The 25,658-nt window shown below is 36.8% G+C and overlaps 2 protein-coding genes across 3 annotated transcripts in view; both read right to left on the bottom strand.

Annotated features, from left to right (window-relative positions):
• Positions 1–25,658, bottom strand: part of LOC131572981 (forkhead box protein P2-like) — a 400,373-nt gene that overhangs the window by 329,560 nt on the left and 45,155 nt on the right. For both annotated transcript variants that reach the window (XM_058826457.1, XM_058826456.1), the window contains one exon: positions 9,390–9,529. The gene's annotated coding sequence lies outside the window, so the exon portion shown is untranslated. The remainder of the gene's footprint in view (positions 1–9,389; positions 9,530–25,658) is intronic.
• LOC131572574 (POLG alternative reading frame-like) overlaps positions 1–25,658 on the bottom strand; it is a 171,105-nt gene that overhangs the window by 138,006 nt on the left and 7,441 nt on the right. The gene's annotated exons all lie outside the window — the stretch shown is intronic.

Raw genomic sequence — 25,658 nt, 5'->3', positions numbered from 1 at the left:
CTGCTTCTGGATTTCATATCCAGAGGTTTCCTAGAAACTATTTCCATTAGTCTGTCCATCTCTGATGCATGTTTAGTGTGGTCAAGTTAATGCTGCTATTGAAACCTAGAATTTTGCATTTCTCAAATGAAAACAAAAATGAAAAAAAGCCCAAATGTTGCAACTACAGGAGTTTTTTTGCATTTAATTTCCCAGGTTCCTTTTAGGGAAAAAAAGGGAAAAAGTCCTTAAGGCAATATAAGCACTTAATCCAACTCAAATACTAAAGAGGACATAACCTTTCAAATCATCTTAAATATTTACGATGCCATAAGCTCTTAAACTTCCTGGAATACTTAGCCTTCCTTAAAACCTCACAGTACTCAAAGTCCCTTGAGCAACATAAGCACCTAAACTGCTTCAAATCCTTTCAAAGGACACAACCTTTAAACCAACGTTGTGTCTAATTTTTAGAAATATTTTTGTTTCTTCAGGCACAATTCTGCCTGGTTTTATCCACAAATCATGAAACTATTCAAGTACTATTCACATGCTTCCGTTGACACAATACTTCCACCGGATGGAAGGCCTGTGCATGCAAGATATAAAGTACCCTGCCAACACTGGAGAAGTCAATGCAAGTAATGGAAAAGATTCCCTTGGTCCTAAGCCTGGCCAGCTTCCACTTCACGGAAGGAGAAGTAATAGAAACACCAGATAGTCACCAAAGATACTTTGCAGTATCTTGTTCATATCTTTACACGGTGCCTGTCAGTGACTCAAACTAGGTTCATGATATTTGCCCATTAGCTTATGATAGCAATCAAGAAATTGCAAAATTGACATCTTCAACAACAGCAACAAATGTGATCAACAAATGTGTGGGAACCCAGCAGAAAGCACTAAGAACAGAGCAGAATGCAAGCCACATTTAAGTACTCAGCTAACATGTTACAGCCACACACTACTTCAGAACTTTAATTCTTCAGGATGATGTCACTTCCCCATTCATTTTCTAACCTGATTTATCTTTTTAACAACTGTTCAGTGAACTTAAGCCACTGTTCCTTTCCTCCATAAGCCCTTTAGATAGGTCTGGAGTGAGCGGAAAAACATTTCACAGTAACAACTCTACAATTACAGACTCTAATCTACTATCTGACCAAAAAGTGGAAATATTACATCACTCAGAGACATGAAAGGGTGGGGTTTTTTACAGACTTATTTATGACAAGAATACCCATGGCCTTTTATAACTAAGAAAACATCAGCATTAAGAAACAGTAGTGCCCAACAAAAATGGCCTTGCGCATTAGAACAGCTGGAGCTGAACACATTACAGGCATGTGCTTCAAGACACTTCACTTTGTACTTCTGCATAGGTTTGGTCCATTCTTCAAACACTTGCTCTTGTTTAGCTTTATCATCAGGAAGGCTCAATGGGAGGCTAGTCTTTCCTGATACTTCTCAAGTGCAGTCCTGATTTGAACTAAAATACTAAGAGATGCTGCAGAAGCCAATTAATACAAAGAGGGAAATCATTCTTGTTCTAGGTAAAAGACCACATTATTTTTGCTTTCCATAAAAATTTCTAGTTTCTTTTGCTGTGGCAGATTTATATCTTTTCTCTCTTTAGACAACTGAGTATTTTCAGCCGTATGCAGGAACTCAGCTTCATAAGACAACTCCAGAACGGGAGCAACTCATTTGCAGCAATGAAATTTCTGTAATTTAGCTGTAGGGCTTCAAAATGAATTTCTCCAAAGACAAAGGAGGTCTCAACTTCAAAATACCCAAGGGTTTCTATTTCATCATGAATTGTAGAGAACTTTACAGTAATGTATTCATGTTAGGGGATTTAGAATAATAAACTTCAACATGCATGCACCAAATCATTGCAAAATCAATTAAAATTTATCTAGAAAAATGTGATCAGTCACTGATTTTTGCAGGTGAAAAATTAGAATATACATACTTTACTAACATATGGCTGGGGATTTCTCATATAAGTGCAGTTTCAGATAGTCCATCTGGAGCCCATCTCCCCCATGTTTAACATTTTTATCAGAAACAAGAACGAGAGATAAGGATCTCTTGGGGGAAGGTTGATGACCTTGATTCTGCTCTCAATAACTGTCTCAGAAACATTTATCATTAACATTTATCATTTATTGTATCTTGCAAAAATACAGGTATAAAATGCATCCTGAGAATCAAAATACCATTCAACTGCTCCACGAAAGAACTCCTTCTCCCTGAAAGACCTGACGACAGACCATTTTTTCCCCTGGGCTAAGACACCAGTTAAAACTGTGATTCTTCCTCTGTCAGAGTAAAATTAGGGGAAGGGGGTGGAGAGAAAGGGGATCACATTTTAGTTTTATTCCACTGATGCTGCCGCCTGTCAGTAAAAGATGAAGGGCTGAAATCCCATCAGTCTGGATTTGCAGATCTGAGGATGAAGAATTAGTATTTTTCTGTTTTTGCAGAAAACTCCTTGATGTATGGCTCCATTATTGAGTGTTAACAGCTTCGGTTTAAATTACAAATGAGGTTCTATTAGCATAACCCGTACTTGGTTTCTATTTAAAAATATAATTTTCGCCAAAATTGTGTCAGTTGAGAACCTACATGTTTTCATTTGTGGCTACAGATAAAGGAGAGAAGCAATTTTATATTTCACTAGCTCAAAATATGAGGTTTAGAATGGCAAGATATTAAAGAACACTTTTAAGATACCACTGGTGTCTCCTTCAACAGGATGGACAAGCGCTGAATGAACGGTCCTTAGGAATGATGTGCCAAAGGCAGCCACAAACAGGCAGCAGTGCTGAAGGGGCAAAACCCAAAGTGTCTTTTACAATTGTCTCTCCAAAACAATTTTCTAAATATGATTATCTTAAAAACCCTAAATTGCACCGTGGAATAACTGTTTAATTAGCTTTGGTTTCCATCATGTATGTTTTCATCAAAACTTACTACACAGCAGATGGTTTCTGCTCTTATACTTTTCAGCTATAGTGTTTGTGTCTCGACCTTGGAAAGTTGTTTTTGTCTAATGTATCACCTACCGATGGTTTTAACACGTAAAGATATGCTGCTTTTCTGACATAGACATGCATCAGCATATCAGAACTCATGAAATTGCTACCCTAAATGGCCAGGTTCCAACTGCACTATTTGCACAGTGTTATCTTCTGTAATATTGCATAGCGCTTCAAGCTGTACGACAGCAGAGATCCAGCAGCCTGAGCCAACTATCACTGCAAACAGCCAGGCTGTTTGGGATGATTTTGGTGTTGGAATGCTTATGCTGGAGCTACTGTTTGCCCAGACCAAGTCAATCTGTTTCTCTATGCCTTATGATCTCCATGTGGAAAATACTGATACTTCCTGAATTACCTGTGTGCAGCAAAGGTACAGTAACCAACTTACCATAAAAATGAGATGGTATTTCTGCATTCAACCCAACCAAGTCTTAGCAGGGCTCCACAGGGGGTTAAGGTGATACTTAATTCATTGATGTTTCCTATAAAGTTCTTTGAAATCCTCAGATGAAATGCAGTGTATTATTAATATTATTACGTTATGACTTATGCCCCAAAGGATCTCACCGTGCTTTGTTAGCTGTATACAAGAATCCCTTCATTACCATCCAAGTGCTTCTACCTCTGAAGAGTAACAATGCAGCTGTTTTCCAATAGACAGTAATTACTTATAAACGTTTACTGATCTTATATGAAGAATATTCTATTCCATCAAAAATGCAAGTTTCACACCATTTCCAGTCCCTAAGAAGTTCAGTGCCAGGGAACTGTAACTGCATGCAGGACACCAGATTCTTTAAAAACATCATTTTAGCAAAAGGCATTTGCTTAGCTGGCATCCTTATTTAGCCTATCACCCAGCTCTCACTCACTTATACCACTGGAAAGAGGTCTCAAAGTTTTACTCAAACAAATACGACTCTATCTCTCACAAAGTAGAAAATTAATTAAATTGACAGAATGGCATAAGGTCCAACCAATTGATGCTCTCAACCAATTCAGGAATCTACTCCAAAATCCTCAAGAGAAAAGAGACCTTATATAGGCTGAAGAAATAAAGATATGCTGGCAAAACCTTTTCTTTCTTGTTTGTCTGCAAATTGAAACAAGATGCATAGCACACAGGTAATTTTAGAACAACTATCAACACATATTTATACTTCCTAAAAATGCCTGAAGCAATCAAAACATCTTTCCCTTTTCCCTATTTGAAACTTCAGGTTGCTTTTAAATTTTGAGTCAGATAACAGTGTGACAGGAACTTGATTCACTTTCCACATGGAATGGGATTGAGCCCATGTGAAATTTTCTATTATTAAAAAGCCCCTGCTGACTTAGATGCCTATGCTGTGGAAAATACTTGTTCTGTTAACTTTGATGCAGTCATTAATGTTTTTCTTGAACAGATACTCCTCAGGTTTCTGTACTCAGATTCATTCACTGAACCCAGATATTCTCAGCCTGTTGGATCTTCTCAGTTTAACCCTCAAACAAGGTCAGGACAAAGTGTCATAAAATTTATAGTTCAATAAAAATAGGCACAGTTCTTCAGTACTCAAACATCCACTGTTTAGTGGCACCTTGGCTGAACTGCCCTTTTCATTTTCTCAGAACTAGGGTCTTTTGGGTTTTTTGTGATAAAGCATAAAATTCCATTCAAAACTGAACATTCTTAAAGTTGCAGAACTATGGGAATAATATAAACCCAATCCAAATAAAGCCAGACAATCTTACAGGCTTGAAAAAAAAATAAAGCCTATAAAACTTGTTTCAACTACAAAAAGAGACAGCTTGCCAGCTTTGGTGAAGCTTTCTGTATTTACCAGTGAGAACCTTGGCCAGCAAGTACTGATGCGACAGTGTTTCTAAGGGAAATATTTTGTTCTTGTTTAGAGCACAGAACTTGGTGATACTGCAATACAAACTTTGGTGAATGTTATTTTGTACAAATATTAGAAGGAATAGACAGAGAAAGTAACTACAAATTACCAACATGAGGTTGTCTCCATTCTTTAACCACTTTCTTTACACCAATTTGCAAGCACTCCTTTAAAAAACAAATTTTTTCCGCAGCCAAATGTAGATTCCAGGAATCAGTATTTGCTGTAGTGTTACGCTATAATTCATGCATGCTGCTACTATGCAATACTGAACTAAATGCACCACTTTAAATTACAGTGAGAGGATGGAAACAAAATGAAATATACACCTCAAATACAAAATGTCATATTCAAAGCAAAATTATAATTGAAAGAAAAGTTTTATACACCCCAATAAGAGTTAATCAGTCAATCATGACTGGATGTACAGAAACAGTGCTTACCATGATCAGCATTTCTGAACAAAAGGACAAGTGTAACTGAGACCATCTTTGAAGCATATTCAACTGTTGCCCATAGTCTCATCACAGTGATGACAAAAACATGTATGAAGTCTGGGTAAGTCCTAGCCCCTTCAGGTAATAATTCAAATACATGGCAATTAAACATAAAAAGAGATCTGATAATAAATTACACCACAATTTCTATGTCATATGCCTACATTTTACCTAAAAAACAAATAGAGCCAGTATACATTACTTCTAATGCCTTTTAGACACATTCAATTATTCCATGGCAAGAAAGTTCTCCCCACATATAGCCCTTACCCATGAAAACTGGGACTGAAGAAGGTGTTATTATCCTGGGTTAGCCAATGCAGTTGCCATTACACAAGTATAAACAGTTTAAATTACTAAGGAAATCTAAAATACTTCAATACAAATGGAAAATAGCATTTCATCACAATCTCATTTAATAGAACACATTATCAATATTAGTTGATATTAGAGCAAATTGTTTCAAATTGGAAACCCACCTAAATTCTTGCTATTAACTAAAACTGCATTTTTGTCTGTTATATTAGCACCAGATTCTTTCAATCTTTTGTTGAAAGCTAAAGGCAACAATGCCAGCATCTCATCATACATCCTTTTTATTACCTTACCAGAAATTAAATAATGACATAGAGTTAAAACATTCATATTTCTTAACTTAGAATCCAAACATAAGAAAACACCCAAAATATGTTGATACTTCAAAGTTAATATTAAAATGGCATTCAAAGTGCATTGTTTTAATGGTTACATACAGTATCTAAGAGATATGGAAAATTTTATTTTGATCAGCTTGTACATATCACCATAACCATAAAGAAATAATTTTAATAGCTTTTTTTACTAGTGTGAAAGCAGAATGTTTTTGTGAATGTCAGTGATAACATTTCTGCCTTTTAAATCTCAAATTATGTCACATGAGATGGAATTTATCTGTCTTAATGTTTAATAGAAAAGTTAAAAGTCTAAATTTGTGCCAGTCACCTTAGGCTGCTTTTATTGCGAGTGACAAGAAACAGGCATCTCTAAAGAAGGAATTGTCTCATCTAAAGACAGAAATAAAAAGAGGCTATGGGAATCCTCCCCTGGAAGTCTCCATCTCTCTTTACATGACTAAAGATGCCTATGGTGACCAGCCCAGATTTATACCAACTATATTTTTAGAAGGCTACCATCATGGGAAATTAATCCCATTCTTGACACCCTTCTCAATTAGCATTTGGGAAAAGTAAGCATAAAATACAGAAAAACCGGAATTACCAACAAGTGTAAGAATCAAAATACACTGTCCCAGAAAAATTTAAAAAACAAGACCCTTTTGTGAAAATAGCAGGGGATCTGTAAATTTGAAATGTCATACAGCGTTTGATCTCCAAGCCAGGACAGACACAGTCATTTCTAGAAGATTAAGAATATTCAGGGAATATTTTCAGAATATGCTGACAAAGTAATATGCTTCTTCTGTGTATGAGTAAGCAGCAATTTTCAAAAGCTTATAATTCACTGCAATAAGGACAGACATTCAGAGACATGGCAAAAGACACATCTTAAAACCTATTAAAGCTTCCTTTTCAAATTCCAAGTCCTTGCTCAAAAGCAAAGAAGAGGTCATAGACCTTTTTTTAGACTATTTATTTTCCATTTTCAAGAATGATACACCCATCTCACAGAACCTTTCCAGAGACACTCAGGCTATAACAAAACTGTGGGCAGAAAATGTCTGACAAATCAATCAAAGTTAAAATTCAAGAAAGCTGACATTTGAACGGAGAGTCCCTTGCTCCTAAGTATTTCAAAACACAAGAAAGCTCCTCAATCACACATTCACAGAAGATAAGGCTATGTTGTGAAGCCTCACTGTACATTTGCCCAGTTTTTCCATGCTTACATTGGCATCCTCTTTAACTATGGACTGTCCCAGAACAGCCATTTGCAAGTAAGTGAAAATAGAGTTTATCATGAAATTCTTAGGTCACGTTATAGGTCTCACTGATCTCGAAAAAAACTTCAGGAAGACAGCTATTTCTATTGTGGATTAATGGAGATCACCTGCAAGAGTTGTCTTGTCAAGTATGTCTTGTTTTTTTGGTGTTTTTTCCAAGCACAAAATGATACTAAAAATGTATCTTTCTTGCCATGGACCAAGTAAAAAGATGCTATTTTTAAATAAAAATCTCCATCATGTGACGGTTCACATCACGTGAAATCTGGTGCTAATTCAAAGCTGAAAGATAATTTCACAGACTTCAATGTGATTTTCATAGTTACAATCACAAGTCTTTAAATATAATTTAACACATTTTAGAAAGCTTGCAAATTCCACCATGTCTCATTTTCGCCAAAACTTAAGTAAAATATGAAACTGAATAACTAAATACTTCAAAATAGAAAAATTAAAAAAAAAAAAAGTTTTCATAAAATAAAATGACAGAGTATTTCTGATTTTTTTTACCTATAAATATCAGCAAAATCATAAAATAGCTGAGACTAGAAGGGACCTCAGAAGCTTATTGAACCTAAGCCCCTGATCAATCAGGGTCAGATGCAGCAAGCTGCTTGTCTGCTTGAGTTTTGAGTACCTCCATGGATGGGGCTTCTACAACCTCTTTGGGCAAGCCCCTCCAGTGTTTGTCCATCCTCAAGATAAGGAAGTTTTTTATACTGTGTTTCAATGGAAACATAATTTAATAATCTGTATGCAGCTTGTACCCACTGCCTGTCATCCTGTCACCAGGTGTCAATGAAAGAAGTCTAGCTCTGCCTTCTTTACACCCTCCCATCCGGTATTTACTGTGAGAATGAAATGTTACTTAGCATTTCACTGCTCAGGAGACAAGGATCTTGTGCCTAAATTAGTCCAACCACTAACCATTCGATATCACCCAACCCACACGTCATGTTTGGTGCTATACAAAATCAGGGTAGCATCTTCAGAATTCAGAGATTATGTATGTATATATGAATTATACAGTATCATGCCTGCACTATAAATCACATGACACTTGCTGACTTGTTAGCCACTTATGACCATTTACTGGTTTTGGAGACCTGAATTTTAATTTACAAGGGACACAAAAGACAGCACTATCACAGTATGAAATGTGCAACAAAACAGTAGCTCCCCATTAGATAATCAGTAAGGGTGTCCCACATATTTTTTAACTCTTATAAATGGCAAAACACTAAAAATATCTGTAAGGTCTGAGACTATTGCTCACCAAGGAATTTAAGCAGCAGAAACTAGCACAGCTGCCATCATGTGCTCCTGCACACTTTTGGCTGCTAATTCCCACTTGCACCACTCTTTGTTCCAGTGACAGCCCTTGGACAGCCACAGGGAGAAAGCGGGGATAAACCCAACTCAAAACAAATGCAAACAAATAATTGGCTATTTTCAGTCTGATCCATTCTCCAAATTTACAAACAGCAACATGTGCTGAGTGAGGGAGAATGACAATATGGGGAGGAGAAAAGAAGCTGGCACTGCTTCCTACACAGACATGCCAGGTTAAAGTGTTCGTTGAACATTTAGGCTAAAGCTAAGCAGTCAACACAAACTCCTCAGCGAGTAATACTGCATTCCTTAGGCATTGCTTTCAGAATAAGATGGACTGGCCTCTGGAGATGCCTGCTCCTCTCCTGAGGGTAAGCAGAATCTAAAATGACTGAGATACAGCTGCTTAGCTTCTATGTATCTAAATTAACCAGTATCTAGATGAGTACAAAATGGTAGAAAAACAGGTTTTTAACTCTTACAGCACTTCATTCCCATTAACAATAGCCATTTGGAAAAAAATAGTTGTAGCATAGCTTACCATCACACTAACATCAAACAGGTATGTATTTTCTGCATGGCCCACAATTTTTTTCCTAAACCATATTTTACATCCCTAAGCAATACGTTTCAGTCATGGGGTACTGTATTCCTCCCACAGGGCATATAAATCCACAGGAGAAACATAGCCACAGTTCAGTCATGAATCACTTACATTTCTTCAGTCACTTTGCCACTTTGCTGTGCTGTGGGAGGGTCTTTTCCTTTTTGCTCAAACTGGTCCTCCTTCCAAAGGTGTCTGTCACTTCTATGGCAGATAAGGACAAAAGGTCCTTAACTTTCACTAGAAGTTATCTAAGAGTAAAAAGGGAAAGGAACACAGTAAGTGCAAGAATCTCTATTGTGTTTTATTGCAAGGTATTACAACCATCTCTTTAAAACACACTTCAGTGTCATCCTTACACATACGTACTGCACACCCAGGAAAAAAATCCCACACATTTCACATCTTTCTTTCTTTGTATGAGACATGTGAAGTAGTCACTGCTCCTAGAGCAGTCACCCGCTTCACTTCTGAGATTCATAGTAACAAGACTGTAGGTCATTGAAAAAGCAAGTGTACAAGTTAAAGATGACTTCACATTATTATTATTTATTTTGTACCAGAAAGACATTAAATACTTTTGGCTGGGATCAAGTAGGAAATCACAGTTTGTTGAGCCAAAGTTCACTATAAACCGTCCTGCCTAGCCAGTACTGATAAACATTCTAATCTGAAGCTTCTGTTAAACAAAACAGCTCTCTATTGCTTACATCTTACTGCTAATAAAGTGGGACCTGGGGTTTATGATAGGTGTCATTGAAATTTCTCCATGAAAACTTAAAACTCACCACTCCATCAGAGTCAAATCTATAAATTAAATGTTAAAAAATATTTAGAAAGGAATAAAGGACAAAGAGTAACATGTCATTTGCCACTGAATTAATCCCTATATTGAGAAGTGTGCTCCATTTTCTTGTCCAGCACAGAAAACAAAACAACAGAACTAATTAGCAAAGGCTCAGAGAAGAAAACACACACAATCAAGGGCTTAAAACAGTTTCCATATATCAAGAAGAATTCAGTATGCCACCAATATTTAGACTGGAAAAAAGCTGACTTAAGGAAGGCCATGACAGAAAACAACTAAAGTCTGAAGAAGATTGCACAGACATTGTATGTTCCTTATCTTTGAACTCAAGAATCACCTAATAAAAGCCAAGTTGAAAAGAAAAATGTGAGTTTCTTCTAACCAAATGGTGTGGCAGAACTGTGAGCTTCTTCCCAAGGATGCTGTTTATGCAAGGAGGTTTCCTAAGTCAAGAGGAAGATGGAGGTATCCTCAGAAGACAGCCACCACTGGAGACAGATGATAGCCTAAGCTGGTCTGAACCAGGATAACCAGTCCTACCTCCTTGTATAGTCACTTACGTTAGTGCTAATTCAACCAATTTTATACTCATTTTACACTGATCTATTCACCACCCACAGTATTGAGAATTACTGCATTAGGTACACAGGGAGTCCAGTCTTAGTTGCATTCGAAGTACAGGCTAGATCCTTTTGAACACCAAAGTGAAATCCCGTGGTTCTCTGTACCTTACTATATGCTTAATAAATTTGATTGATTTTTTCCAAAGCATCATCACCACTGAAAAAAAAAAAAAATCAAATGAGGTAGCAAAGTCTTACTGTAAAGCAGCAGTAGCCTTCCTCTCCCCGGTCCACAGTCCCAAAGCAGCCAGGGCAGAGGGCTACAAAGCAAGGTTCTGCTTCTCAAGTTGTTTGCTGGTTTCATTGGTTTCATGAGTCTAACTTTATCCATATGTTCGCACTCAGTTCAACACTTATATAAATGCAGGTCAGCATCTCCATTTCCCAAGTTTCATCTCAAAGTAAACCTTAAAAATCATATACTCTGTATTCCAATATCTTCCCTTTTGCTTTAATCTCTAGGATACAGCAGAGTTTCTGATTTATTTTGGGTAAGTGCAGATCAATTAAAATTCCTTCAGGGAAGCCTTCTGAACCAGCAGAAAGTGAATGACTGTCATCAGGAAGAAACACTTTGCTGTCACGAACTGGCGTGTCACACTTTTGAGCAAAAACTATGTTAATTAATTCTATCCATACCTACCAGGTGTACCAAAGGAATATAACCAGTCCTTTCTGCTGTCTTACTAGATACATATCTTTGTGTCTGTGAACCAAGTATCCCTATATGTAGAGCTGTGCATTGGCACATTATATGAAGAAGCAGCCTGTACTAGCACAAAAAACATAGCAGGACAGAAATAACTTTGTTCAGACATCAGTATGCAACCAAAATTCCTTTTGCAAGATGCATGAATTAATACCCTCAATTACCACCCAAAAAACAGACATTTCCCAGTATATCCACATACATACCAACTGATTAATACTCTTTTCAGACCCTACAGTGAGGAATTTGTGTAACTGACACTTTTTCTGGCCAGTTTGAAATATTGGATCAAAGTATGTTTACTGTTCTATCTACTCCCCTCTCTGAAAAAGAAGAGCCTGCTACAGTGTTTGCTGTTCTGTTTGCTTCTGCAGTTTAAATGGCTACACTGAGGAAGAAGGAAATTCACCATACAGCATGCTAATAATCAAAGACTCAGATAACACTGGCCTATAGCAACATTTTAGGCTACCTCTCCCTTCTATCATTTGTCCAGCTTTTCTGTTTAAAATGTTAAGGGTAGGAATATAACCAGACAGCTCAAAAGGTATTCAAGGTCTGATATCCTTCACATCACTTTGATACTAACTATAAATAAGAGCAAGATGTACCGAAAAAGAACCAAATATTTCAGCATTGATACATGAGCAAAGACAAGTTTCTTGAAAAATGGCAAAATTTAGAGATGTGAGTTCCAGGTATACTACAGAAGGTAAAATACAGGATTTTGCAGGAACCTTTTGAAAACAATCTGATAGTAGCAGTAACAATTCAGAATTATCACCACCACTACTTAAACAACGAGAAAAAAACACATGAGAACAGGTGGCTACCTACTGGTTGTCAAATAAAAGTGTTGATTTTTACTCTTTCCACATGCGGCTTCAAGTTACCATCAACAAGTTTAGAAAATCTTCCCATGAATCCTGGCTCTCTCAAACAGGTGCACATAAAGGGGGAAAAGTTGATATGCGATTAGATCACTTGCAAACATTAGAAGTCAACAGTAACCCCAAAAAATCGTGTTAACTAAGAATGCCTTATTTTCAACCATTTGCTATACAATTCCATTTGAAGGTTAAATAAGCATTCATTCCGACTTTAAAAATTTATTCCATATAATCCTTAATTCAATTATACCTGGTAGAAATACAGTTATATCAAAGATGCATGGAGAAGGTTTTATATCAAAACTTTCTTAGATTACGGTTTTGTGGGTTTTTTTTTTTATTTCTGAAACAGCACAGTGATATAAGTAATCTGCACTTTTAAAGACACAAATATATTTCAGAGTACACACATATTAATTTGGGATATTAAAAGCTACACTTGTGTGCAAACTCACACCATTCCTATAAATTACCTAAGACACAAAGTAAAAGCTATGCATCATAACGTGATCTTATTAGTGTAACAGTTACAGGACATTTTTGGCAGTTCATAAATATACAGCTGCATTACAAAGCCATCCCAAATAAGCGCTGATAAAATCCTTTATCTCTTGACTGTCGCGTATTTTTAGAGTTTGCTAAAGAAAAATGCATTAGAGAAAAAAGTATTTGAGGACTATACAATGAAGTTTCTTAATTCTTTTGGGATTAATATGATACAAAATTCCATTTTTGTAGATAAGCATCCTATTAATTTTACTTTCAATACCTATAGCCTATTTGGTGTAACTAAGTAAAAAACCAGAGTAGAATGTGGCCTGATATCATAGTATATAAAATCAAGGACTGGATTGGAGTTTCGATTTTGGTTTGGTTTAAGACTGAACAATATTTACTCTCATTTCTAACTGTATAGACTGTCTAATTCTAATACATTATTACAATCCTGTTTCTTTGGAACCATGTTTATCTAAAAGCCTTTACCCCAAAATCTTATCCCAAAAACATAAACTCACAAAAATAATTACTTCTTTGCTAATAAATGCCAAAAATATCTTTAAGAAAGATGTATTAAAACAGTGACAAAAGATATAAATATATCTGTACTGAAGTCCCTTCCTGCTGATCTGTGGTACCATTGTGCTAATATGGAAACAAGACAATGAGTAAACAAGAGATCAACCATGATGTAAATAATTAAAGCAATTCAAAAGAGTTACACTGCAAACTTCTCTAAATGTTGTGCTGTTAAACTGAATGAAGCTGTTTGGTTTGTCTGCAATTTAAGAAACCTCATTATGCTATGATCGAAAAAAAACAACAATGCTTCAGAAAACATTGAGTTGGGAGTACTTCCCTTCTCCTATACAATAAAATAAAGAAAGGTAGGACAAATTATCTATCTACAAGTAAAAGGGTCTTTCTACTACGCATCAGTGCTAGGAAAATAGTCAAAAATCTTCCTTACGTTTTTATATAGGTACACCTTTAAAAGACCTGAAAATACATGCTAAAATTTGTAATATTTTAACATCGATTCCTCTCATCAGTTGTACACCAAATTCTTCAAATCTTCTGGATTTGGATTACCATTAAGATTTAGAGAAATATTCCTCATTTCTCTTGCAGATTTAGTCAACACTTATTTAAAACATACTGACCAGAAATACAACCTTAAACTGAATTGCAAGAGGATAGAATGGCATGAAAACAAAAGAAAGACTTTTGTCTAAATAATTCCCTTCTTGGCTACCTGTCCACCATCCCGAAGGAAATGATAAATATGAGATGGATGAGAGAAGACACAGGCTGACTAGCTCTACCGGGCAACCCACCAACCAAGAGAAAATACTGGATTTGGGACAATCACATGTAATACTTTGTCAACTAAAATCCAAGCTTGGGAAGGTTCAATAAAAGTGGTAAATTTGTATAGTACTTCTTGGGGCAAATATATCTGGGAATATTTTACTCCAGTCATCACCAGTGGAAAAGTGCCACCTCCTTTGCCCCATATTCCTTCCAGCTCTATCTGCCCCTCTCTTTCTAAGATTAGGCTGTCATTCAGCACAGGGACATGCAGCAGGAACAGAAGTAATGAATGTTGAGCAGTTCAGTGTGATTCCAGACAAGGAGCATCACACACAATTCAGCCCATCAGGGTTATGCAATCAACACCAACACCAATGTGATGGTAGCAGGAATTCAAGTTTGATTTTTAATCCACCTCATTGCTAACTGGTTTGGATCCTTATCACTTGAGAAAAGATTACTCATTAATGTCCAGCACTCTTATGGTGCTGCAGCACTCCTTTATTAACACGCAAATGTATAAAAGGTTTCTGCATAGAGAGACATGTGAGAAATTCCATCAAATTCCACTTGGGTTGGTTTTTTTCCCCTCTATTTCTCCTTTTTCTCTTTATTTTCTCTCCCGCTATCCCTTTTGGTGAAAACACTGTCCCCCTGTGCAGCTCTGTGAGGAAGACAACACATGCATGGAGCCAGCAGGGACAGGAAGACAAGAGGCGAGCACTCAGTGACAGCCGGGATCCCTCCTTGTCACCTTGGGCAACGCCAGAATGCGGGATGGGCTTAGGCAGGATGGAGTGAGAGTCAGTGATGCTGAAGCCAAAGGTACAAGGGCATGAGGTTTTAAAAACAGATTATGGGTGATGAAACTATGGAATCCGTGGCAGGCCAGACAAGAGCATATGTTTATTTGAAGGGATGGTTTATATTATTATGCAGGAAAAGGTAGAGTTTAACTAAAAATGTCAATATGTCTGTCTGTGCTTGATCTTATGGACCTATTTGCTTCTGAGTGTTGTAAATAGGATGACATCCTTGGGATATCTTTAAATTCAAAATTTTACTTCTGAACTTTGGCATATTGGAATGTAAATAAATGTTCATTTACAACGGTGTTTTCTAGGAGAGTTAGATTTATTTTATTGTCATCATTTTATTGTCTGGTATATATTTCTCTCACAAAGCAATGCAAATCACTTTTTTGAATAACTGCTATTTGTATTGTCTGCTTCATTTCACACATACAGGGTGTACAGTGGTCTGGAGGTAAAGGTAAAATTTCTAGAGAATGCAGCAGCACAATGACTTAAACCAGACTAATCTGGAGCTAAAGCAGCCCTAACTTCCCTAACCTTCAGCTCCACCTAGAGATTCTCACTCCTGCCTTGTGCTGACTTTAAAACAGTCCTGCAAAACAAGTGCAAAAACAACTTTTGACTAAAACACGGTCATCCTTGCTAGGGTGAGAGAGGAGTAAGGAGACATAACATGGATAAGGGGAGAGAGATCACACAGTTGTGATGTGGCCAAGGAAAACATGGCCTGCATGGAGCTGTATGATCAGCCATACTCAGAAACTAATCTAGATTAAAAGTAAACTGGCTAAATAGAAGCTGCTTTCAAATTCATGGAGTGCACCCAACCCACAAAACACTGTATGAATATTTTTAGAGGCATAGCAATGAGGAGAAGGAACCAAAAGATGCTTAAGCCAGTCCTACAACTAAAGCAGCATTTACCACCCCATGATCTGATTAGCCTATGGAGTACACAGTCAAAAACCATCAGCTATCACTGCAGCCTAGCAAGCACCCTCATCCCCAGATGCCTCCCCCTCCACTCCTCTCAAGCCTACAAAGACACACTGAAAAGAAGTGCAAAGACCCACACTGCAGATGAGATGGAAGTGCAGTCCTCGGGGCACAGGTGTAGGTTCTGTCACAAGGACGGGCTGCAGAAGGGCAGCAAGGACTATAGCATTAACACTCAGCAGCTGCTGGGTTTAATTTACATGTCTTAGAGAACTGGTGCCCATTATTAGAGTGGATGTACACTGGCCTGGCATGCTTTGGTTCATTATCATTACATCTGTACATAGGTATGGACACACTTATGTTTGATACCCTAAACAGTCCATCGTTAGTATTCATATCATAAACTGAAAACTAAATCAAAGTTTATTTTTTGGCTGGCCTTAAGATTGCACAACTTTTTTAAATCTCCAAAAGGAAACCCTAAATTCTATTTCGTACTCCTTTTCATTTTAAAGATATTTGATTCTTAAAATGTATTTATCACATTGTTTTTCAAAAGGACATGGCTGCACTGTACCTAATACGAAGTACCTAACTTACATATATACCATCTACATCATATAGAGCACACCTAAAATAACTGTGGTCCATCATTCTATTAAATTATTTTCCACTTTTTAACAGTTTTGTATAATGGATTCAGGAAGGCAACCATTAAATTAGAACTTAATATGAGCTATCACTTTGTAAAAAAAGCAGCAAAGTATGGAATGATGGAACTCACAGTTCAAAAAATTCTGGGGTTTATATTTAATAATTTTACATTTGCTTATATATTAATTTTCCACACAATTAAAAACTAGTAATTAAAAAAAAAAACAAAACACAAAACCACAAACTTTGAGAAAACAGGGGAAAATACCTTATCTGCATTTCTCTTCCAATTCCATTTGGACAACAGTATTTCCTAAATGTAGCCTATTCACTGCTGGATATGTAATTACCTTCAGTTCATAGTCTAGACATTAATGCTTTCGTAGTATTTAAGACTCCTTGTAACATGCTTGCTGCTTTAAGTAAGCAAGGCTAAATCTTGACCAGATAAATTAGCAAAGAATGCAATAAAAGCTGCAATAAAAGAACTTTATCCTCCAAACCTTCAAGTTGCTGCTAAATGAGATTTCTTTGAAATGCAGATCAGTTGAACTAGATTAGTGAATTTTAGCTCCTGTCAACATCATAACAAAATACAAATACAATTGTTCAGTGGCCTTATCTCCATGCTTCCATCTGCTGCCTTGTTATTTACTTTCCTTGATTTACTATGCAGATCTAAATAAGACACATCAAGGAGGGCTTACAACACAATGGCTTCTTAAGCTTTACATCAAGGTATTTGAAACTGAAGCCCTGAAAGGGCTGCCATCAAAGACATATCTCTAATGAACTTCCATATCAGAGAGGTTTGGTATTTAATACTGCTGTGAAAAGAAAAAGCTACAAATCAGAATGGCCTATGAAGGAAAATGTCTGCAAATCTTGATGAGATTAGCACCTACCAGAATTAATATCCCAATAAAAATGATATCTGGTTCACTGAAGAGTTAAAATTCCAACCTTTGCAAAAATAATGCCGAGTGTCAGAATGGGAAAACTCAGCTGACAAGGTTGAAAGGTCAGGGGGGTTATTCTTTTTTTCTACAAAAAATGTTCAAAAAAGCATTTTTGCTGGTGGCTTGATTAAAATACTGTTGACAAACTAGCCATGGAATGAAATAATTAACAGACGACAGCGCTATTGTGGTACTTTCTGCAACAGTGGAATTTTACAGTATCTTTAAAAAAATTAGCAGCAAATTCATGGCAAAATAACATAATCTAAAATGACAGCATGCAACATTTCTTCATCAATTTTACTATTTCCCTTTCTCCCCCACAGCAATCTATGGCAGTGCAGGATAAAATCTTCTGTCAGTTTGCTTAAAAAAGCCAATCTTTAAGTGCCATTTCTATTACATGCCACAGCCCTACTTGTGAAGTGCAATAAACAAAGAAGCTTCCTCCTCATGATTTAAACTCTCCTTACATACCTGACAGGTTAAACAAATATAAACACCTTAGAGTTTCCAAAGCTCAGGCATAACCTCGTTCAGTAAACCCCCAGTTCTTGCAGTGTGCTGCCATTTGACAGGAATTTTTTTTGCTGGGCATTGAAGTATACAAACAAATGATACTTTTCTACCTCAAGAAAACATTTCAATCATTTATGTTCTTCTATAGCAAGGGAAGATCCCACAAGCGTGTTCTGTACCGTGGATCAATCAGCTCCAAACCGAAGTAGACATGTTGTATGCTCCAGTGCCCGGAAATCATGCTGCAGGCTCTCCAGATGATGAAACAGAGGTATGCAGTGTAGGGGAGCCCCACATGGCACCCGCTGGTTTCTGGGCATGTCAAATTTCACAACTACCCTACAGTCAATGACAGCAAACACCTTCCCTTTACTTCTTGCCTCCAAACATGTACTTGTCTTTCTACCCTCCTTCCAAATTGCAGGCAGTCTTCCAGAAACAAAGCCGCCAAAGAGAAGCAGCATCCCATGGCTGTACCGCAGAAACCACAGTTGTCTTCTTGCTCTGTTTCATTTCCTACAGGGTATGTTCCTGGCTTACTTATGGCCACGAGAGACCACTACTTTTCCTTGTCGAATGAAATGACAAAACAACAGATTTGCATATGTAGAAGCAGGTGCAGTAACAGGTTCGACAACTCTTGACCTAAAGCACATAAAATGATTTATCAGCAACAGCTGTCCCTAAGGTATTTGGGCTCTGACGGACAGTCAAAACTACACCATCTGCACTGCCGTGTGTTAAAAATGACAATCTGAATTAAAAGCTGGTCAACAAATCTCATATAACTAATGCCTTCCATATCCTCATCCATATGTTGAATTCCCAAGACACACAACACTTGGATTATCTATACAAATATTTGAACCTAAATAAAATAAAATAAGACAATCTAGGAAGATGTGAAAAGTAGGCGTGTAGCAGTTGCTACCCATTCACAAAATACCTACTCAAATAATACTTTGAATGTACATATGTTTGAAATGCGTCTACAATTTCACACCATGATATAAACATACATTCTTTCAAAGTAGCATTTTATGTCTTTTCAGAATTAAAAAGTAGCTATAAATATCTACATAAGCTAATATAGGGTCTTTCTTGAATGCCCTCACAAAAAACCTGATTGACAGCAAAACATCTCACAGCATCTGTGGGTTCTCTGCACAGTGAAGGTATCCCAGGGTAGTGAGGTTTGCAGTTTGTATTCTGATTTTTCTGTGTAAAGGGGAAATGCCTTTTTTCCCCCCAGACCAGGGGAGGGAACCTGAGAATCTGAATATGACCCCTTGGTGAACACAGTGACTTGTTCTGGAGCTATGCTAGCAGAAGGTAGCACCATATGCCCCGAGCCCCAACTTGGATGCTCTTTCTACAGTCTAATGTGCTTGTCAAAAGATGTTAAAATCACAGATTTACTTTCTCTGGATATATTTTATTACTGCAAAAAGCAAAAAGAAAGGCAAATACAATGTATTATGACTTATATAGACTAGAATCCAAAATGTATTTCCTTCAGTTAAAACTGCAAGATCTTTTATTATCGGTGAACTGTTTCTGATGTATTTAACATTACCACAGTCTTGTGTTTGATATCAATCTCAGTTATTGCAATTCTTATCAATTACAAACTACATTATAAACTTCAGTATTACTAATTTTCTTTCTCACACAAAAGAGGAAAAATACAGCTCAGTATCTGGAAATGAGTGAAAACTACCGGATTTTGCTCCGCTGAATTTCACTGAATTTTTAATCATTCCGTTTTAAAGACTCAGAACACCAGACATCTTACCAATGTAATATAGGCAGGAAAACTACTAAAATAAGAAAAAACTAATCCATGAAGCACAAACTGGAAACAAATCTAAAATAACAAAAAATGTGCTTCATAGCATTTCTAAAGATAACTTAAAATGTGGTGCCACACATGAATTCATTTAGATCATATTTTTGCCTCTAGTTTTTAGAAGAAATACAAGCATTTTGAAAAAATATATATTTATGCATATACATATATTTGCAGGCACTGCTGAAAGACAGGAGGTAGTTTTTTTCTCAAGTAAATAATAAAATTATCTTCCAGAATTTTGTAAGATTCTTTCAAACAGTCACAATTTCTTGCAAAAACAATGAAGATTTGAAAAAAAAAAGAAGTTCAATTTATTTACTTGCTAGGTTGTAACTGTCTGATGAGAGATACAGTGATCCCCTCAAGAGCATAAATATTTAGACAAATTTTAAAATGTGTATTATATACTTGACAGAAGGTATTTACATGACAGCCCAGAGCTTAAGCAATCTGATATGAAATATTTCTCCATAAAACAAAGTCAAGTTAGAAAAAAAAGTGTAGCTCAGCCACATAAAGAGGCTTGAGATTAAAAACATAAGCATTTAGAAAGAGATTAGCCATATAAGTGTTTGCGTCAAAATTGTGATAACCTTCATCCCACTTCCCAATTCACTGGATCCTATGTATGAGTTTATGAAAATAGAAGATGAGCAGCACACAGCATTTACTCTGTGTCTTCTTTTACTAAGCTGTTTAATTGCCTGCTCGTTATCTGCTGCCCTCTGCTCCCAGCGGTGCCGCATCCCAGGCGGGCAGGGATGCCCGGCTCACCCTGCCACCACAGGGAGGGTCAGGGCTGGGCTAGGAAGCTCAGCTCCCTCAACTACACTGACAAGGTGATGTCCAAGAGAGACAGAGATTGGTAAAAGGTGGAAACAAGCCTTGCAGACCTGTTGGCAAGGTGGACTCCTGCCATCTCCCTGAAACACAGCACAGCTCTCCCCAGCACAGATGCTGTGGAAGCTCAGGGGTCATTTATCACTTTGTGACCTACTGTACTTTATTTTGGTGGTATTAAAAAAACTACGTCTTTTGAGGCCAGATAATTTGTCACAGAGTTTGGCAGTAATACACACGTTCATCGAGGACAATTCTAAAACACCAGCATGACGCAGGAGAGTTCTCCCTCCCTCCACAAAGAACATGAAGAGTGAGACTTGGGACCCCAATGCAGCCAAAACAAACTGCCAACACATGAGAAACACATACAGAAAAATCTGACAAATAAACTTACAGGCATAATCTTCCACTGTATTTTGTTATTTTCCAAAGACAGACAAGCTTTGGAAGGAAGACTGAGTTGGCTCAATGCAGGCACTGGGCACTTCATAACCATGAATTGCTGCCACCAAGCAGCAACTTACCAGGAAAAAGGTGTGAAAGCTTCGTCAGAATACAAGTATCAAAAAGCTAGCATTTTACCTTTTACACTCTTGTCAGGTAAAATAAGTAGTTTAGGAGAACTATATCGATTAAAAGAAGATGCAAAAAGCAAACACCAAAGGGATTAACAAGGAGCAAACCCAAACAATTTGAAATGCCAAATAATTTAGGTTTGAACCATTTTTACTTGCTTCCATACAATCCTAAAATCAGAATAATCCTACCTAACTTTAAACATCTACTCAGGGTATAATCTCTACTTAATGCAGTGCTCCTAGCAGAGCCTGTGGCTTTCCTTTGTAAGGGAAGCCAGGGAGAGGGGCTCTTCCAGCTCAGGAGCATTAGTGAAGCACCTGCTCCTTGAACGGATGAATCCAGACACTGTTAGGCTGAGTCACAAGAGGGAGTGGACTGAAAGTTATTTGGAAGAGAAGAGGAATTGTTGGATACTTTTCTAAACATAATGGAACTTGATTTTGAAAAAAAATCCAACTTTAATTTATAGAAAAAGATTCATGTAGTCCAGAGCGTACATCAAGTTTTACAATGGATATATCAACAGTGGAACAGAGATTTATTTTTCCCTTATATTTCAAATTTTTTAAGTGTCTATTATTATATTCTATGAACTTAAAAAGTATTTCCTAGGTTAGTTTAGACACAGAACCAAACATTTTGCTGCATTTAGCTTTCAACATTTGAAAAAATAAAAAGCCAAGATATGAGGGTGAAAAAATGCTGAAGACACTTGTTTTTAAAGCCCCAAAACAAAAATCAAAATCCCAGCACATACAGACATAATGTATTTGTGGACTATAGCAAACGTAACATTTGTCAAAGAAATTATTTCGTATTCTACCCTCCTTTCAAATTATAAAGCAATCTTAATATTGAAAACTGTTGCCTTTTGTAAAAATATGTGTGTCTTACGAGGTACACAGAATGGTTTGTACCCATAGACATATTTACTTAATATATTAAGTTGCTCAGAGAGGTAATCTATGTTTGCACCACATAAAATATTGATTATAAATATCTTATAATAAGATAAGGTGATGACTACTACATTTTCAGATACAATCTCTCCACTGAAGTGGAGAGACTATTTCCTTTGTTTACATACAACAATTCTCTTTTAAAATTTAAAAGTGAAATCTTAAAAGTGGAAAAAACAAACAATTACAGAATGTTCTTTATTTGCAATTAAATTCCAAGGTTGCAGAATACTGTATCTGTCCCAATTTTAGAGAACTGCTTAAGGCATCTGCCAACCAAATTTCAAGAGGATTAGCTGTAATGAAAATGCAATATATGTAAATACAACCATGTATTTAAATGTCAAATATTTCAAACACAATAGAAAAATTACAAATTCAAAGTTATCTTTTCAACCATAACTCTATCAACTCCTTTCATGAAAGATAAAAACTTGGAAACAGTATTTTTATACTGTACAAAACATACAATGTGTCAACATATTACCTTAGCTTTCTTAATGTATCTCATTATTGAACTGAATGTGTTTTCTTTATGAATGCACAACATACCCCATCTTTAACACCAATTTCACATACTTCATATTCACCTTGAAGATTCAGAAGAATCTTGTTCCTTGTGCTAAAGCCAGCAAAGGTAAGGTAGAGTGTGAAGTTTAAAAAGCACCCTTTCCTCTGTGCTCTTTGGGTATCTTGTTTACTTGATATGATGTACAATATTAGCACAGGAGAAAGAATACAATTACAAAAGAAAATAAAATCATGCAGCTAAAACTCTTCTGACTTCAGACACATTTTTCTCATCTCTGGATGTGGTACAACCTTGCTGTGAACTATTAGCTTTCCAGTACTTAGAGACAGACGGTTTCATACTGCTCAACAGAGATTACTGCTGTCTATCTAAATAGGGCTTACAGTGGCATCAGCATATTTTATTAACTCAGAACCATAAATCCTATTCTTATGTGCTTTAAAAGACCAGTACTCCTAGGGTCAGTTAAATTTACAACAGAGTGGCACCTACAAGAAAGATGCTTCACAGTAAGGATATGCTGCTTTCCCCCTGGAAATTCTCATAACTTTCAAAGTTTGGCAAACATTATTTCATCACTGAGACAAAACAACAGTTTTCCAAGCAGATTCTTAGTTCATTGCAACATTACACAGTACCCCAATATACTTTATAATGCCTCACAACAGAGGTTTTCTTCATGTTTCAAAATTCTCCATTCTTGGCATGATGAGCATATCTAAACTTCTGCTCTTCTGTGAAGCTTTGTTTATAAACAAGGCCGCTATCAAAGTTCTAAAATTTGGGGACTTGATTTTAAAGTAATAAACCAATTTTAATCAACATCTTCTTGAATTGTGGACTGTTCACTATTTTATCTTTTATTGTAACACAACAGCATTCTCTAGAAATTTACTCTCACGTAACAGTATAACAATTCAATGCTATCACAGCTGTGAAAAGAAAAACTGAGCTTTGAAGCTATTTGATTTTCTCCTATCAAAATGCTGTCTTGTACCAATTGCAGAATCTACTTCATTTGGTATTTTGTAACAAAAATGTAAAGAGACTACAAAAAGCAAGAATCAGAAGTAAACATTTTGATCAACGTAATTCACTTTCAAAACACCCATCAAAACTCCTCCTGCTCCTTTTTAGAAAAACACTTTGGCATTTAAAGACAAAATAAGAGCATGTGTGTGACTTATTTACATGAGATAGAAATAAATCCTTCCTAAATGTATCCAAAGTTTTCTTTTGATAGTCTATGAATAACATCTAAGGAAATGCTTAAAACACTTAGAAATACTTTGTCTATTTAGCAACCTCACCAGTATAGCTGCTTAGACACCATGGTGATGTGCATCACATACAGACTTCTGGAAACACATCATCAATACAAGCATGAAACATACAAGCATGAAACATACAACACATCATCAATACAAGCATATAGAGAGGAACAGCATTTAATTACACTGCATGTAACAAAGCAGGTGTTGCATGATTATACGGTGCATCACAAGGAAACTGGGGAAATGCTGAGTCAAAAACACTGATGACTTGCATGATGTTTATGCCAGCAAAAGTATGGTTTGGAACAAACTAAGAAAGCGGTTGGCCCTCAAAAAAACTCAAAAAAAACAAAACAAAACAAAAAAACCCAAACAAACAAAAACAACAAAAAAACCAACTTCAACTATGCATGCTATATACTTCAAGGATTAAGACATCTCATAAATATGAAATTCAGCTACCCAAGTAAAATTATACAGATGCTCCTTTCTTCAAATGCATTCCAGCCTGCATCTACATGAATACCACGCTGACTTAAAGCACACAGGTACAATGTCTGGTTTCTTATGTCTCAAATATGGTTCTTAGTAGGTTTTTCAATTCATTTTCAATTCCCAGTTGGGCAACCCCCACTTTGCCAACTCTTTTGCAAGAACACCATCCTTAGAGACACTGTTCACAGTGATACAGATGAGTCTTTAAGGTGAATCAGTGGTCACAGAATCATTTCTTAAGATGAGGCTAGTGGTTTAACAGCTTACTACTGCCACAATGGAGATACTTCCCACCTCTTCTCTCTCTCTCTCTCTGCCTTTCCCTATCAGCCACTGGCTCCCACTGCTTACCTTATAAAGCCTAAAGCAACCTCAGACCCTTCTGTGAGCCAATTCAGCTCACAGAAAAGGAAGAAAGCCTACACAGGCTTCTGCTAAATTTGTTTTTCACTGTGTTGCTGAGTTAACTTGACAGAGAGAAGAGTTTGCTGAGCTCCAGGTGAAGCCCAAGAGAGGTTGCAAACCCACTTACATGAGCCCACAGATGCGAGAAGAGGGAAGGGGATGGCAGACTGAAGGCAGGGGACCAGGGAAAACTCCTTCTCTTTAAAACTGGCAACAGCATACCACAAGAGATCAGCTGCCTGTGAAACTATAACTCCTCTTCAAAACTGACTGCCTCTAGTTCAGTACCTACAATGAACCAGCTTCTAGCTCATTCATATGTTATCTCTTTACTTTCTCAAGCACAGGAATTTTTTTTTCTTCCAAAGGCTTGAGATCAGACTTGCTTCTCAGAAAATACTTGGGTCCACCAATATGCCATTGGCTACCCAGTAGCTCCAACATCTACTGAAATCCTGGCCAACAAGCCCAGATTCACACTTCTTCCCACCCTCACAATAATCCCTAGCTAAAACAATTGGAGGGTTACAGTCAAATTGCTACTCAATCCGTTTCACAGTAAATAGTATCTAAATTTGTATGCCACTTCCTTCCAGTTTACACAATGGAAATAAAAGCTGGATTTGTAAGTTATTTGTTTGTTTGTACTTAGAAGAGGTGGGGAGGAAACAGAGAACAATAAAAGGAAAAAAAGAGCATTTTACTGAGCCATC

The sequence above is a fragment of the Poecile atricapillus genome, chromosome Z, assembly GCF_030490865.1.
Source record: "Poecile atricapillus isolate bPoeAtr1 chromosome Z, bPoeAtr1.hap1, whole genome shotgun sequence".
NCBI lineage: Eukaryota > Metazoa > Chordata > Aves > Passeriformes > Paridae > Poecile > Poecile atricapillus.
This window is presented reverse-complemented; position numbering and strand designations above follow the sequence as displayed.